This window comes from Mangifera indica, chromosome 6, assembly GCF_011075055.1.
Source record: "Mangifera indica cultivar Alphonso chromosome 6, CATAS_Mindica_2.1, whole genome shotgun sequence".
Classification (NCBI taxonomy): Eukaryota; Viridiplantae; Streptophyta; class Magnoliopsida; order Sapindales; family Anacardiaceae; genus Mangifera; species Mangifera indica.
The window spans coordinates 15,015,461-15,033,102 of NC_058142.1; the positions used below are offsets into that span (position 1 = coordinate 15,015,461).

A 17,642-nucleotide genomic window follows, 5' to 3' on the forward strand; every position below is an offset into this window, starting at 1 on the left:
CTTCTGTACCGTTCAATTTTGATTTTTTTTTCTCCCTCCTAACTTCATATTTTTCAAGTTTGAAAAGTCGTTCTCCCTTTCTCAACATAGGGTTTCATCTTCTCATCTTTTTCTCCTTTGTAGCCACCCTCCCAGGGTTTTGTAAAATTTTAGCTTTACTCCTTTTTAGTTTTCAATTTGCAAACTCCTTTTTGGTGCCTACTTCATTCATCTCTAGCATCATCTTCTGCCTAAGACCATCTTGTCATTAGTCTTGCTTCCTCTCCAATGCTCAAGCTCCATTTCAATGCCCTCATGAACATAACCCCCCCCCCCCCAAAGACATCATCATTGTGCCCTTTGTTTCACTTGTTTTTGCATTGTGTTCAAGCACAATGTCTATGTTCTTTTCCCTAACGACAATATCTCTCTTTGTCATTCACATTTCGAGTCTCTTTGTTGATTGTTTTTGGTTCACCAAACCTGCATTCTTTGCTCATTTTTGGTTTGTTGGTCTCTTTGTCATCCATGTTTCAACTCATTTTTGGCAAAGCTTCGACTATTCACTAGTTCTCTCAATGGCTGACTCGAAGACGACTTCAATTTTAGCACCTCCTAGTAGTCTTCCCCCTGGTTTCTCTCTATCAACAATCTTTGTCTACACCACAAATCGTGGCCTTCCAATGGTTGCTAACTCCTCTTCTTTTTTTGTCATCTCTTTAGCAAAGTTTAGTCAGGTGTCGTTAGGTTTACAAGATCAAACGTCATGTTGATAAGTTTGTTGAGTGGTAAAAGGCTCGTTTGGTTGCCACGAATTTTCACTAATAAGTTGGTATGGATGTTGCTAAAACATTCAGTCCTGTTGTCAAGTGGACTACTATCCATACAATTCTTGCTCTCTCCACCATGTATGACTGGCCACTATGTCAACTTAATGTCAAGAATGTCTTTCTTCAAGGGTATCTCACTAAAGAAATATTCATGGAACAACTTCTCAATTTCATAGACCTTGGTCAACCATCTCATGTTTGTCATCTTATTATAGCTATATATATGGCCTTAAATAGGTGTCTCGAGCATGGTGCCATTAGATGTACTTTTTTTTTACTTCACTATGGGTTTATCAGTAGCCGGTCTGATCCCTCATTGTTCATTCATTGTACATCCACCTCAGTTGTGATTCGACTTGTTTATGTGAATGATTTGATTGTTATTGGTTCTGATGCATCAACTATTATAGATTGTGTTTCTACCTTATGCTTTACTTTGCTTGTTAAGATCTGGGTACCCTCGGTTTCTTCCTTGGTATGTAAGTCATTAGAAAGTCTGCCACTTTACATCTATCTCAACATTGCTACATGGTATATATGCTTCAACGCTTCCAACTTGACTCATGCGCTCCTTATGCTACTTCTTTTGTTAGTTCCAAGATGATGTTCTAATTCTAGATGTTACATTCTACTAAAGCATGGTTGATGGCCTTTAGTGTCTTACTCTCACCCAACCTAATATCACCTTTGTTGTGAATCAAGTTGCTCAATGACTATCTGTTTCTACTTATAGAGACAGGCGTAGAGTTAAACGCAATATTCGGTATATTAAGTGCACCTTGCTTTGTGGTCTCACTTTTCATTGTGATTTTAGTCTTCATCTCCTTTCCTATTCAAATGCTAACTGGGTTGTTGATGTTTCAACCTGACACTCTATCACTAGTAGTTGTGTTTTTCTTGATTGCAACCTTGTTTGTTGAACCGCTAAGAAACATACTAATGTGTTTTGCTCTACTGTAAAGTTGGAGTATCGTGCCCTCACACATGTGATTGTTGATGTTCGGTGGTTTAGTTACCTTTTACGGGAGCTCAAGATTCCTCTACACTCATCTCCATTTATGCTTTGTGATAATTAGTCTACTCTACAACATGATTATTAATCATTTGTTTCATGCTCACACTCGACATATTGACAACAATCTGCATTTCATTTATGAGTTGGATGCTCGTAGGGCTATTCTACTTCGACAGTTTCCTATAATCTCTTAGCTTGCAAATATATTTACCAAAGGTTTGTCTCATAAGTGTTTTCCCTCTTTGTGTCTTTTATTATGGTTTTGTGAGCTTTCGCTACAATTGCAGGAGAATGTTATATAAAACATTTATTTTTCCCATTTGGGCTGACTCTAATTGAATCTGATTCATATATTTTCCCTTTTGATTTGATTTTGATTTTGATTGATCTGATTTGATATGATTTTGTGTATATTATTTTTCTTATTTTATAGGATTATAATTTTTTTTTCAGATTACATTATAAGTACTATAAATTGTACAATATTTCGTCAATAATATTTCGTTCACGTTATAACCCAACTCATAATTCTTTGACACTTGCCCACATTCCTAGATTAACATACTTATATTAGTTTCATATTCAAGTTTGGACTTCTTGTCTTTTTTTCTTTATAGAATATGGTTCAGAAACTAGATTAAATTATCTTTAGTTCTTCCTTGAAATAAAATCCTGTTAATGTGTGTGTATGATAGATTACATTTTCCAGAATTAAGTGTTGGATATATTTTTCCTCTTTCTACATTTGTTTTTTCATCATTTGGAAGATTGGCACTTTCGTACCATGATTATTCGGTAACTGCTCCCTGAATAATGGCAGCCAAACTTAGTGTTTATGGTGGCTACCCACATTTGTCAAAACTTAATCCTTGTTAGGCATCATGCTTTCTATTGAAATCCCTTGCCGTTCACATCCCTCAAAACTCAATTCTTATTAGGAATCATGCTTACCGGTTGTTTTTCCCTATTTATCATTTCAAATATTTATATGGAACACTTTATTGTTTCAGCTGCTTGGGATATGATAAGAGGATTGAAGAACTTAACCACAAGGTTTATACACCATTTGACATTAATAATCATGTAGTGCACGCACATCCATTGCACTAAAGCAAGCAAAAAATATTTGAACAATTTTATGTGAACTAATTAAAATTATTATTCAAATTTATGCAGATGACACAACTTCAAAGTGAACTTGAAGAGTTGGAACATGAACATAAGCGACAATTGTCTGAAGTAGAAGCACCGGATGCCATAAAAGAGGAAAGAAAGCTGTAAATAGTATGTTCTACAAGTTATTTTAATTCTTTTTTATGTAAAAGATTGCTGTGGCAACAGGTGTATACACTGATTTGTCCCGAAGTTGATTACGATAGTGTCAGAGACAGGTCCTCCTAACAAAGCCAAGGATTTTGAAGGTGGCCATCTTTTTTATTTTAAATAACAGAGTTAGAATCAGTCTTAATTGTAGTTCAATTTTTTATAGCAACTTCTTGACGTAGAGCATGGTGTGCCTTTGGATGCTTTCTTGAAGAGTGCACTTATTGATTTATCCTTAAGTGCAGCGATGTGAAAATGGCATGCAAGATTTTTAACCTGAGCTCCACAAGTGATGTTGAAATGTGCACAGCAATGCTTTCTGGCTTTGTACTTAATGGGATGAACAATGATGCTTTAAAGAAATTTAGGTTTTTAATTCAAGAAAAAAAGAGTCCAAATGCTGTAACCCTAGCAAGTATATTACCAGCAATAGCTGGTTTGGCTGCTCTGAAATTAGGAAAGGAATTACATGGCAACATCCTGAAGAATGGGCTTGATAGGAAATGCCAAGTAGGAAGTGCAATTGCATACATGTATGCAAAGTGTGGAAGACTGGATCTTGATCATAAAATTTTTGGAGGAATGTTAGAAAAGGATGTTATTTGTTGGAATTCAATGATCACAAGTTGTTCCCAGAATGGCAGACCAGAGAAGGCTATTGACGTTTTTCGTCAAATGTGTTTGGAAGGAATGAAATATGACCATGTGAGCATATCAGCTACTCTTTCTGCTTGTGCAAACTTACCTGCCCTGCATTTTGGGAAAGAAATTCATGGTTTCATGATCAAAGGTTCTTGCTGTTCTGATCTCTCCCTTGAGGGTGCATTGATAGACATGTATGCTAAATGTGGAAAGTTGGATTTTTCCTGTGCTGTGTTTGACGTGATGCGGGGGAAGAATGAAATGGCATGGAATAACATCATTGCTGCTTATGGAAGCCATGGATGCCTTAAGGAATCTCGTCCTCTTTTCCGTGAAATGTTGGAAAATAAAATTCAACCTGACCATGTCACCTTTCTGGCGATAATCTCTGCTCGTGCTCATGCTAGCCAAGTTGATGATGGAATATGGTATCCATTGCATGAACCAAGAATAAGGTATCCCAGCTCATCTAGAGCATTATGCATGCATGGTAGATTTGTTTGGGCGTGTAGGTCATTTGGATAAAGCATTTGAAACTATAAATAGTATGCCATTTTCACCAGATGCAGGTGTGTGGGAATATTGCTTGGAGCATGTCGGGTCCATGGCAATGTTGAGCTAGCTGAATTAGCTTCAAAACATCTTTCTAATTTGAACCCGCAAAACTCTGGCTACTATGTGTTGCTTTCAATATACAAGCCGATGTCGGACAGTGGGGAAATGTGCTTAAGATAAGACATATGATGAAAGAAAGAGTTGAAAAGGTTCTAGGGTATAGCTGGATTGAGTTTAACAATACAACCCATATGTTTGTCACTGTCGATGAAAGTCACCCTGAGTCTACTCAGATTTATAAATTACTGAAGAATCTTCTTACTGAAATGAGAAAAGAGGGTTATGTTCCTCAACCCTATCTTCCAATGCATCCACAAACCTTGAAGTTGTGATTACTGGGGAATGACAACTTCTTCTCCTCTTCTGGTCACTAAAGTAATGTTTTTCCTTCAAATTGAGGTACTGCACATCCATCTAGGCAAACCATATTTTTTTCATTTATAAACTTGTAAATTCTATGTTCAACTATAATATTATGTTGAAAATATATATAAATTTTGTTCAGATTCTTTTATCTCAGCAAACATGAGATCTGGTCCTATTAATATAAATTAACCTTTAGGAACATGAAAAGAACTAACAAAAATTGATAACAACTAAGATCACATGTAATGGGATTTTTCAAGCCAAGTTAGATAATGGATTCAACTTAAACAAATTTTCTAAGTATATAAGAATAACTGTGTTGTCAATAATTAGATTAAAAGTGAATTTGAGCTAAGCTGAGCCAAACCCAAACAATGGCCAATTCGAGTTTGGCTCAAATCTAGAATGGCTAATTTGAGCTTGAGCTCAATTTGCTTGATTTGGTGAATAATAATGCTAGAAAAGGTGAACATTAATGCTAAAGAAGGAGAAAAATCATTAGAGAAGAAAAAAAATCATTGGTGAGGCGAGATCTAACAAAAGTGTCAATTCCAAGCTCAGCTCGAGCTCAACTAGATGAAAGTCCTTCAGCTCGAGTTTGACTCATGTGAGTCAAATCGTGAGCCAAGCCTAAGCCAGTTTGGTTCGAATCTACTCTTAAGTTAAATACTCGGGTTGATAATCTTGACCCAAACAAATCTAAGGAAAATAAGAGGTAATTTAGTAAACTAAGTGTTTGGTTCAAAGTTCAACTTAAGTTGACAAAGGTGATTAGATTCCTTAAAGGATTAGATGAAAACTTCTAGTGAATGATACAAACATTCATGCACCTAAACTCTTACCTCTTAAACTTATTCTAATGCTTTACAGAACAGAGTTGTTTGAAGTCAATAGAAAAACGTTTAACATTGCCAAATGAATTATTGAACAACTTTCTTGGCTGCTGGATTAAATTAGAAGAACAATAAGCATTTGTAACACATTTTGAATCTGATACTTGAGCTTACGTACGATAACCTCACTCATTCTTAATTGAGCTTTCTTCAGGAATCTTTGTTCATATTTCTTCTGGCATTTCATTCGCTGCGTGATGAATTTGATTATTGCAGTAAGAAATAAATAATTGTTGGCTTGTTGGCATTACTTCTGCATCTTCCTGTTGTTAACATATCTTGAGCTATAATACTTGTTTGTGATTCTATTTGTATGGACACAAATGCATATTCTGAGACACTATGCTGAATCTTTTTCACATTTCTCATTTCTATATAGTAAATTCTAAAGATTCATTGAAAAAGTCAGCTTTAATATGTGGTGTGTAAGGTAGATGTGTCAAATGGGTTGAATTGACCTAATACGATGACACGCCACTCATTGGTGTCATTATCTCTATATACTACATGAAACAATACATCATTTAGGCAATGTTGGTTGGGATATAACTCTTAATTTTATCAACATGCTTGCGTCAACCTCGTCTTACTGCATGCATCAACCCTAGTTTAGAAAGAAAAACTAAAAGCAACAGAAAATCACTGAAAATCCTAATGTGGTTTGCCCACAAATCACATCTTAAACAATAGAAAATAATATGATACAAACCTAATTTGTATAGATGAGTAGGTTTGAGTATCTTAATAAAAAAACAAAAAAACTAGAACTAGAATTGATCAATTTCTAGAAATAGGAACCAGGTCGGGTAATCGATCGGGTCTCTTAAATATATTGTCATATCTAATTCTCAAGTTGGTTTTGATTCTTTGTGGATGGAATCAAAATTGGCTAATTCTACAAAAATTGGAATTAAAACCTATTTAGTATTGCTCGATTCCAAGTAGAAATTGAAATTGAAAGTCTAGTACCAAACAATTTTGGTTCCAAGTGGGTCTTTTACTCACCCCTACTAGTTTGCATCTTGGACTAGACCAACCCAAAACTCTCTAGATATGAAAAATCTTTCTTTCACCAATCTATGCAAAGGAAGCAAGTTGTATGTGATTATTGGAAGAAAAACTTGGTCCCCAAGAAAGCTCAAGTCTTTCTCTATCACTTCTTCGTTGAGAAAATTGTTGAAAATGAAACTGATAATGGCCCTTAAAAGGTCTTGGTCTTGGTATAATTAAAGCCAAGTTGTGGCTGCAAAAAGATGTCTCTAAAGCAAGTAACACCTGCTTGGGAAAATCAGGTCTTATCTTGAAATGGGGTTTTCATCATGTAATCAACCATAACAGTGGTATTAATGATTGATTACTAATCAAAATTTTGTTCTTTGATTGAGATTTTCTTAATTAGCTAGCTAGCATAAATGGAAATCATGGTGTTGATGGTGACACATAAATTATTTGGCACTATTGTTATACCAAAACATACTTGAATGTGGTGTTTTAAACCTTGAAATGGTCTTTGTCACTCCAATCCGTCCAATCAAGACTTAGTGGTCAATTTATTCTAAATTAATCATTTCATAATATATCATCTAAATATTTAATTGGATAAGTATGTATAATATAATTGTTCTCCTAAACTAATTGTGTTATCTGATTACTTGATGCTCATACAAATTGGCCTTGAAATTAACCAAGTAAATTAAAGAACACTTAACCTTTGTGTATGAAGAGATGATTGGTGAACCTAGGGGTAGATTCGAATCGAGTCAAGTCAAATTCGAGCTCAACTCAATTTGTATGGAACTGAGCTTGAGCTCAAACTCGTTTCAAATAAGCGTGAACTCAAACTCGTTTCAAATAAGCTCGAGCTTGACTCGTTTCAAAAGAGCAGAACTTGAGTTTGAATCTAGCTTTTTAACTAACTTGTTATTAAAATAATGTTATTTTAATACATATTAATCAAAATAATATCATTTTGTATCAAAATTTTTAACTCATGAATTTGATGAGTTAAACACTTTAAACTCAAGTTTAAAAATATTCAACTTTTAAACTTAAATTTAAGTTTAAACTTATTTGAATTTAACTTATTTTGAACTCATTCAAATTAAATTTGAGCTCAAACTCTGTTCAAAGTTTACCCCAGATAACCCAAAATGAGAACTCTTCAGAATATTTTTGGGCGTGGAAGATACACCTGTCACACTGTCCTTTTACTGCATGTACATCCCAACAAGGAAAAGTAAGGTGCTCATGACACGACTTACAAAAATTAAAAATATAAATATATAATTAATGTTTGATGGATTGACCCCTTAAAAAGATTTATAAAGCCAGAACTCAGGGGTTTGGACCATCCTATGAACCTTTTTGACAAATCGGCATAGCTCATAATTTCATGAGTCTTGGTCTGGTAAGGCTTATGGGCCCCAAGGTTGCACCAAATAAGATATATTATGGCCCGATTTGGTTTACAGACATGTCTCTTCCCAACACTATTTTGAAAACAGAGTAAATTTATCGGTTTAACCCATTAAACTAAAAATTAACTTTAAATCTAGTCTAATTAATATTAAAATATAGCTTACTTATTAATTCTATCAAACTTAATTAAAATTAGTAAATCAGATAAATTGGTTAAAATTGGTAAAACCAAGTTAGACAAAATTTAAAGTATTTTTAAAAATTTTAATTATTTTTGAGTAATTTGATTAGTTTATATTAGATTAGATAAATTTCTAAAGATCTGTAAAGAAAACATAAGTTCAAAAATAAAATAAAAAAATCTCATAACCATTGAAATGTTTTCTATAGACAATAATTTGTAAAATTGTATTTTTTTTCTATATCATGGGATAGAGATAATTTTTCATCTAATTATTTTATTAAAGTTAGGTGAACAATTATCACTATTTAGAAATGATATGTTATAATAATTATAGGTTTGGATATTAAATTTATTTTTTAATAAATTTTTAAACAAAATATATTGACTAATATGATATTATTTAAAAAATTTATTATAATTTAATACTAAATTGAACTAATTGAACTATAAACCAGTAAGATAGCTAATTCAATCACTGTTTTGATTTTAAAAATATTATTTTCCAATTAACTTGTGTTTTTCTTTTTGGTATTTAATTCATTTTTTTTTGTTTTTATTTATTTATTTATTTATTTTAATTATTAACACATAACAAATCTTCCTTTGATCCAAAAACACAACAGTGTAGTCAACACAAGCGCAAACACTAATGTTTTGATATTTGGACTTGGCTGACCGTGGATTAATTTGAAAATTCTATTAGAACAACAAAAATATCCTTCTAAATAAAATAATAATTATAAATGTATTACACAATTCAGTTGGGCCAATTTGAGTAATTCAACCTAGGGTCAAAGCATATATTATAACGTCCACATGACAAGCATAACAACTTTTGGGATTTCAATTCTTAACCAAATTAGGTTTTTTATTAAATCTCATTCGTATTTTATATATAATGATGGTAAGCAAAATTATTTTAAATACTATTTTTAATGTTAATTCAAACATTAACCCAATTCAAGTTGACTACATCTACGGGAATGAAAATATTACTTTTAGGGTGAGTTTTTTGTGAACAATCACAATTACAAGAACATTTTTACAAAGTGGTCAGAAAGTCGTGATGGGCATAACGTAACCCTCAATATCATAGTTATATTTATTGTAATCCTATATACCAAAAATTACTCCGTATTGGACATAAGCATTATTAGACAAATTACACAAATTTGTACTATTCTAAGTGAATGATTTTGATTTTTAATTTCCTTTTTTCATTTGATTTGTTTTCTAACAACATAACTGTCACACTTACGACATTTACAGATCAAAGTAATGTTTTGATGTCAAAAAAACTGGTATCTATAACAAAACCCCCTTGCATGATACCCAATTTGATATCATTTGTATATATAAAACTTACTGAGATAGCAAGCCAAAATATATTTCATGAATAAAACTATATGTATAAATAAATTATATAGATTTATCTATATTGACGTGATAACATATGATTCAGTGATATAATTATTTGTTTTTTTCTCTCATCGCAAATTTACCCAATCATGTATTATCACATCAATTTGTATAGATAAATAATAAGATTTATTTGTATATATAATATTACTTATTTTTAATCTACTATCCCTTATTTACTTTTTGTTAAAATGGTGAGCAATATTGCCAAGTTCCTCAAATGCATGCATTGTTTCTGCATCAAATCCTCCTGCAAACTGCATCAAAAATTGAAGAAATCAATCAATCATTCTTCTTCATGATCAACCAAAAACCATATTTTTCTGAAACATTTAAGACTGTTCATGATCTATCAACAGTAGACTTATATCACTTAAAACTGTTCAATTTTACAAATTTCTGAAACATTTTACAAAAGCTTTTATATATTTATGTGGAGTCAGAAGCATCAAGTTATTTATGCAACAAACCTGATGAATTCTGAAAGCAAATCTTACTCCTTGACGAAGCATATAGTCCATTGCAGGATCCTTTTCCAATCCAGTCTTTGACTGAAGGTCCATACCAACCCTCTTCATATATTTCTTAGCCAACTTGACTGAGCCAAACTTTATCTGAATTCAGGAAGTGCTCAATGATAAATGGACTAAATTCTTTGGAATTACAAGTAAATATTTTCTCTAGCCTACGCTGACTATCCCAAAATTTCATCCAGATATCTGGTTTTACCTTGTTAATGATTCCATTGTCAAGCATCCAATTTGTAGGAATTTTGAACTCCTTGCAATTTTGCACAAGGGATTCTCTCATCCGGAGCAGGTTGTAAACAGTTCTGTCCATCCTGGCAGTAGAAATCAGAAACAATTATGAGCAAGAGAGATTTAATAGAGTAAAATAATTTTTGGAGAGCCGATCCATTTGCCTAGAGAAAATTGATCTTACTTCTCAGACAAGGCAACCATTTTCTTTAGTGCCATATCACAAGGCACTCTCGGATCATCCTTGTAATAAGACACTTCAGTCTCTAGTTTCTTGAGATCTCTATACCCGAAAGCTGCCTCGCACAATGTGTCAGCTTTCTTCTCTGGCCGATCAAAGTGCTTTAGAACTGCCCTTTCATCCACCGATTGGTAATATGCAAACATGATTATCAGGGACAGTAAAGATTTGGCTGTTCTTTCTTATGGTAATATATTTTCTAGGATACAATTAGAATCTCCTATTACTTAGAATAGAATCAAAGTTATTCCTAATCAAGACATCAGCTATTGCAATGAGTACATGAGAATCATTATAATTTGCTGACAAAGTTCTATAAATTGAAGTGCTTACTAGTAGGAGTTCAATCAACTTACAAGGAAGCAAAGTTCATCATCAAGCCACTTCACAAATGCCACAACATCTTCAATGTTCTAATAAATTGCCTTGTTCACCTCCCTTATTAATGACTTCACAAATTCTCCTTGTGTGGCAACATCAACCTTTATCTACACATAACAAATGACAATGACAATATATAAGGATTGCAAGCAATGCCAAAACTCGAAGATTTTTAAACAAATTTGTTGTAATAATTGTTTATACTACAACATAGATGGATAAGAAGACAAGAAAATAGCATTTGGCCTCATAATAACAATTTGAATTTCCATCCAACTTTCTATGAGACTTCATAATCCCAAAGCCTTTTGCCCTTACCTATTCAAATATCAAACTGCATATAGGATTCAGGAGCTCAACCAAATTATCCAAGTAAAGTTCAAAATTATATGATATAGTTAATGATGTCATATTAACAATGCATAAATACTTACTACAAGCAAATGAGAGGACCGGTTTTCAATTTCACCAATTATGTTGCTACGAAAATTTGCTACATCCGGGGCCTTAGAGATGCCTCCATTTGAGGAGTCTTTTCTAGAATCTCTCTTCATAAGTGAGTGGTAAAACTCAACTACTTGTGGAGCTCTCTGCACCACCTCAGTAGTACTCCTCACTAAGAACTTTGGAGAAGGTGGCGGAGGAGGCAAAGGTGGAGGCGGTGGAAGTAAAGAAATTTGAGCTGAACCTTCCTCTTTAGGCCAAGAGGAGCTGAACCTTCGCAAATCTCTTTTCTTGATATTATTCACTTGCAAGCAGTTTTCAGAAAGTTGTTGGGATCTTTGAAATATACCAAGTTCATACTTTTGAGAAGCTAGTAAATCTTTTTCCCTTTCCATGTCTTTTGTATACATAAAGCCATCAAATTGCATTTTGATCCACTTATAGAGTGTCTTCTTCTAGGACTTCTTTCTTCCTCTAATTGGACCAAAGTCTTATCTAAAAGATTATCAGGACAGTCTAAGCTTGGTACTTCCTCACCAGAATTAGGCCATTTCTTCAACTTTTTAATCAAATTTAGCCTCTTACCAACACTATATTCCAAGTATTTATTGTTTTGAGAAGGTTGAAAACTAACAATTTCACACATACTCTCAGCCGAATCAAGGCTTGATGGTTTTTCTATTGAACCCGAATTGCACAACTCATCCCTCAAACATGAATTGACCCACCTAAGGTATCCCAGCTCTTCAACCTCATTTAATCTACTCATCTGTAGACCTTCAACTTGTTTACACAAATCTTCATTTGTGTGCTTTAGCAGAGATGACTCTGTCTTGATCTTCACAATGATGTCGCTCTAAATGACCACCATAACCCAAACCAAGTCAATGAAACAAAAAAAATAAAACAACACAACTCTCTACAATTAATAATTTCGGTAATTAAGATAATGCAACATGAAATTCAACAAACAATCAGTTAGTCACATTCATATACCTCAAAGCTTTAGCAAGAGAAGTTAGTTGAGACCATAGAAGAAAGTTTGCAAGCAAGATTCCTCTTCTGCATCTGCAACTCTTTATTCAATCTTCTCAACTCAACCACTTCCATCCTCAAATTCTTTGAACTTGATCCTACCATCAGATTTTCTCCCTCATTTTTCTCAACAATCAAACTCAATTGCTCGGCTAAACTTGTTTTCTCTTCTTCCAACAATCTAACTCTCTGAACAAGCTCATCAGCCTCAGTTTTCTTCACTTCTAGCTCTCTCTCAATCTCCAAAATCTTTGGACTCCTTTTCAACTCCAACAACTCTGCTTATAAGTTAAACTCTCTCTCTTTAGATTCTTGAAGCAAGGTCCTCAAATTATCCAACTCAAGAAATAAGTCACATGACCTTGAAGATTGTCTCTTGTGACTTTAATATGAATGTGGATGAATTTCAGTTGGGTTCACCGAGCAAGACAAGTCTCCTATTAACAATCTTTTTACTCGCAATGAAACAATTGAGCCCTTTTGGCTGCTGACATCCGAGTTTGATAAAGGAAGCTTCTTGCTCACAACAATTGTGCTTTGCAATTTACTTTTCTTATCAGCTGTGAACCCTTTAACTATGTTTGACCCCCATGAAGCCCGAGGTTTTGAATGATTAACACCTCTGTTTTTGCCACTTTGAGGCTTATTGGATCTTGGTTTTGGTCAGTAGACTTCACCGTTTTGGTTTGATTTTGATTTTCCCCTCTCATTTTGAAGAAAGTGCATAAACTTCAAACTCAGAATTCCCTAAAACTGCAAGAACAAAAATAACTCGACTAAACCCAGAAACAAAAAAGAATTTTTCAAAAATCTAAAAAACAGAAATTCTATAAAAGCTCAAGCTTGAGTACAGAATTACACAAATTTCAAACTCAAAACTATCTAAAACAGCAAGAAAAATCTAAACAAACTTGCCTGAAACAAAAAAAAAACCAGAAACAAAAAGGGATTCTCCAAAAATCTGAAAGAGAAGCTCAAACTTTAAAAGCTCAATCTTCAGTACAGAATTACACAAATTTCTAACTTAAAACTATCTAAAACTGCAAGAAAAATAAAAACAAACTCACCTGACACAAAAAACCCAAAAACAGAATGTGATTGTCCAACAATCTGAAACAGAAACTTAAACTGTAAAACCTTCAGGTTGATTACCTTTATTGAACCTATCAAAACATACTTTCCGAAACAGCAACTCAAGCCATGGGAAATTTAGCTTTCGTATGGAGAAAAGGGAGAAAGCCCATCAAAGAAATTGTGTTTGAAATTTGAAGTTGAAACGGTGATGGGGAATGCTTCTATAACATCGCGTATCATGAAAGCTCGACTTTTGAGAAGAAGAGAGAGCGAGGGATTTGTCAGAAAAGTGGGAAGCAACCTTTTTCTTCATTAATATTTTTCAATAAAATTTGAATTTTTGAATTTGAATGGGAAACTGAGAAAGCCTGGGGCTAATACCATGGATTTAAAAACCGGATCGGACTGGTAGATTTATCCGGTCAGACCGTGAACCGGGATGTAGATGGTTACTGTAGAAAATAGAATGGTTTTAAGTTTGAATCGGATTAGACTGCGGTCGAACCTCTGGTTCGCATCTGAACCATGGTCGAACCTCTGGTTCGCATCTGAACCATGGTCGAACCTCTAATTCGCATCTGAACCATGGTCCAACCTGGTTTGCTAGGTTCCCGGTTCAAGGTTTCCTATAAAATAACCCTTTAATGTTTTTTCTTCTTTCTTGCTTCAGACGCAGAGGGAGAGTTGCTGCAGGCAACAATTTACTTTGCTGCTCAGAAATTCAAAGTCTATTCACTGATTTTTTCCCGACGACGGTTTATACACCTCTGTTGATGACGACGACAACGCTGAGGGTGTTGGTTTCAATCGTAGTCTCACAATTCACACAGATAAAAAACCCAATTTCCTGTGAAAAGAAAAGGTATATAGACACAAAGAGAGAGAGTACCTTCTGTGAAAATTTTGAAATAGAATTTTATGGCGTCAGAGAAGAAGTTTAATTGGTAACAAGTCTTAGAGTGGAAGTGATGGTCTGATCACATTAATTTTGATAGAATTCTTAGAAACCCTAACTTTACCCGTTTAACCTTTTAAATTAACAACAATTACAACAATAACTGTGGATTGAAAAACATAATTATATAATATATAAATATATTCATATTTATTTACGTAACATAAAATTTAGTATGTAAAATACATATAATTAGATATAATTTTTTATAGTTTATTACATAAAATTAGAATTCCGATTGAACTGGCCGATCCAAATGGTTTGACCAATCCGATCAGAACTAATATCCAAAACGATTTTTACTCCACTCTGGTTTTAAAAACCCTAGCTAATACAACGGTCACGTTCTGTATTATGGAATCCCACAAGTTTTCCCTTCGTGAAGAAAGTTTATTATAAAAGGTCGTTTAGTTAAATAAGATTAAAGATTATTTTAATTATTTTTTTATTAATTAAATTATTTTGTTCGATTTATAAGTAATAAAATATTTTAATAATATTCATTATCAATTATGATATAACATATAATATAAAAGGTATTAAAAGATTAATAAGATAATCTTGATTTTATTATAACTATATCCTTATTTGTTTATTTTTTGGTCAAATAACTATTTTTCACCCAAGGTTTGGTACAAACTCACTTTTTCACTTGATAACTTTCAAAATTTCAAATACATATCTTTTTGTTAAATTTTTTGTTACTGTTAGAAGTAGAATCATTATTTAATAAAAATATTTTAAAAACTATAAATTCATCACATTTTACTCTCATAAGTTTTAAAAACTAATAATTTTACCCCACCTTTCCCCACCTAAGGTTTGAAAAATCAACATTTCCCTCTTAGGGTTTTTGCTGCAACTGTTGGCGGCTAGAGATGACAGTGATGATAACATTCTCCCTCCTTCCCAGCTTTTCTCTCAACTACCATCTATTTTCGACCATCATCAGTCGTCACTAGTCGACGCATGAAGAGACTCAAATTTAGGTCTCTTTGTTAAGCGATAAAAAGATCTCAGTCTCTTCGTCGTGCGTTAGCCAGTGATGACCAATAATGGTAAAAAATGGACGGTGGCTGAGAGATAAGTAGAGATAGGGAGAGAATATCATTGTTACTGTCGTCTCCGATCACTAACGGCTACTGCAAAACCCTAAAGGGAGAAATTTTGATTTTTCAAACCTTGGGTGGGGAAAGGTGGGGTAAAATTATTAGTTTTCAATTCTAGTGGGGTAAAATGTTAGTTTTTAAACCTGGTGGGGGTAAAATGTGATGTATTTATATTTTTAATATTTTTATTAAATAATAATTTTATCCCTAACAGTAATAGTAAAATTTAACAAAATAGAAGATATTTGGATTTTCAAAAATTATTGGATGGAAAAATGAGTTTGCATTAGACCTTGGGTAGGAAATAGTATTTTAACTTAATTTAGAAAAAATTAGGGCTAGACTCAAATAGAGTCCGTTCGAGCTTGAGCTCGAACTCAGTTGAAACAAGCCCAAAATGAGCTAGCCCTATACGAGCTTGGTTGAGCTCGAGCTACTTGTCAAATTTTTTAATTAAAATTTTTGATACAAAACGATATCGTTTTGACCAATATGTATTAAAATGAGTCAAGTTCGAGTTTGGCTTCCACGAGCTCGAACTTGAGCTTAGCTATATGTAAACCGAGCCGAGCTTAAGCTCTGCTTGACTCGAATCTAGCCCTAGAAAAAATAATCTTATTTTCAATTAATATAATAAATAATACAAAAATATTTTAAAATAATTATATCTGATGGTATTTAAATAAAATAATGTATTAGTATTTTTTTATTATCTCTAACCAAAAGCAATAATTATTTATACTTATTAATTTTTATTAAATATAATAATAATTCATATTAAGTAATCTTCAAGGTAATATTCTAATTTTGGTAATAAAATATTTTCCAAACCAAATGTTTCTTAAATGTGTTTTTTTTTTTAAATTTAAGTCTAATCCGGGTTAAAATTTTTAAAATGATATATTAATGTTAATTTTTTTAAATAAAACTAACATTAATTACTTTGATAAATTTATAAAGGCCAAAAGACTTATTCCCACTTAAGATTTAGTGTATTTTCGAATTTTCACTTGTAAAGTTTTAAAAATTCAAATACTTATCTATTTGTTAAATTTTACAATTAATGTCAGAAATAAAATCATTATTTATGGATTTTATTTAAAGAAAGAAAATTTATTCTCTTTGTTCATCTTAGTTTTGAAAACTAACAATTTTTCTCTAACTTGTTTTAAAATATTAAATTTTCACTCTAACCATCTAGGGTTTCCATATTTTAAGGTTAATGCTAGCCCCCTCAAAGTTTAAATATTACACTTATACCCTTAAAAAATGCATTCTCCATTTTCAATGACTATTTTTTTCAATGATTCACTCTAACATATCCACCAACACCCTTTCTCTCTCCCTAGTGGTTTCTCAAATTAAAAATCACCTATCATCCGATCGAAATTGTCAGACGATATTGCATAGATTTGTGCAACGGATCTGTGCATTTACCAATACATAGATCAACCAAACAACGTCACACAAATCTGCTTGTCATCTGACTATTTATGTGTCGGTCTACAATAGAACCATTGCACAAATTTGTGCAACAAATCACATGAATTTGAGTGATGTTGTCTGATTAGTTCGATTGAACAACCGATGGTTTCCATGTCAAGAAACCACCAAGAAAGGAAAACGGGTGCTAATGGATGCGTTAGAGTGAATCGCTAAAAAGAATAGTTATCAAAAAGAGAGAATACATTTTTTGGGGTAAGTGTAATTTTTGAAATTTGACGGGGATAGCTGTTAACCTTAAAGTATAAAAACCCTAGATAGTGGGAGTAAAAAAATAACTTTTTAAAACTAAGTTAGGGAAAATTGTTTATTTTTAAAACTAAGATGAGAGAAGGGAATAAATCTTTCATTTTTAAAATAAAATCTATAAATGATGATTCTTTCTTTGACATCAATTGCAAATTTAACAGATATATTGAATTTTTAAACCTTTTTAGGTAAAATTTTGGATATACATC

General features: G+C 32.8%; 2 protein-coding genes and 1 pseudogene across 8 annotated transcripts in view; 1 reads left to right on the forward strand and 2 right to left on the reverse strand.

The window, feature by feature from the left end:
- LOC123218328 (pentatricopeptide repeat-containing protein At1g30610, chloroplastic-like) overlaps positions 1-17,642 on the forward strand; it is a 147,603-nt gene that overhangs the window by 119,415 nt on the left and 10,546 nt on the right. The window lies entirely within an intron of this gene.
- The window catches only part of LOC123218322 (putative disease resistance RPP13-like protein 1), a 137,898-nt gene that overhangs the window by 101,671 nt on the left and 18,585 nt on the right, over positions 1-17,642 (reverse strand). The window lies entirely within an intron of this gene.
- On the reverse strand, positions 9,861-13,253 carry LOC123218329 (annotated as a pseudogene).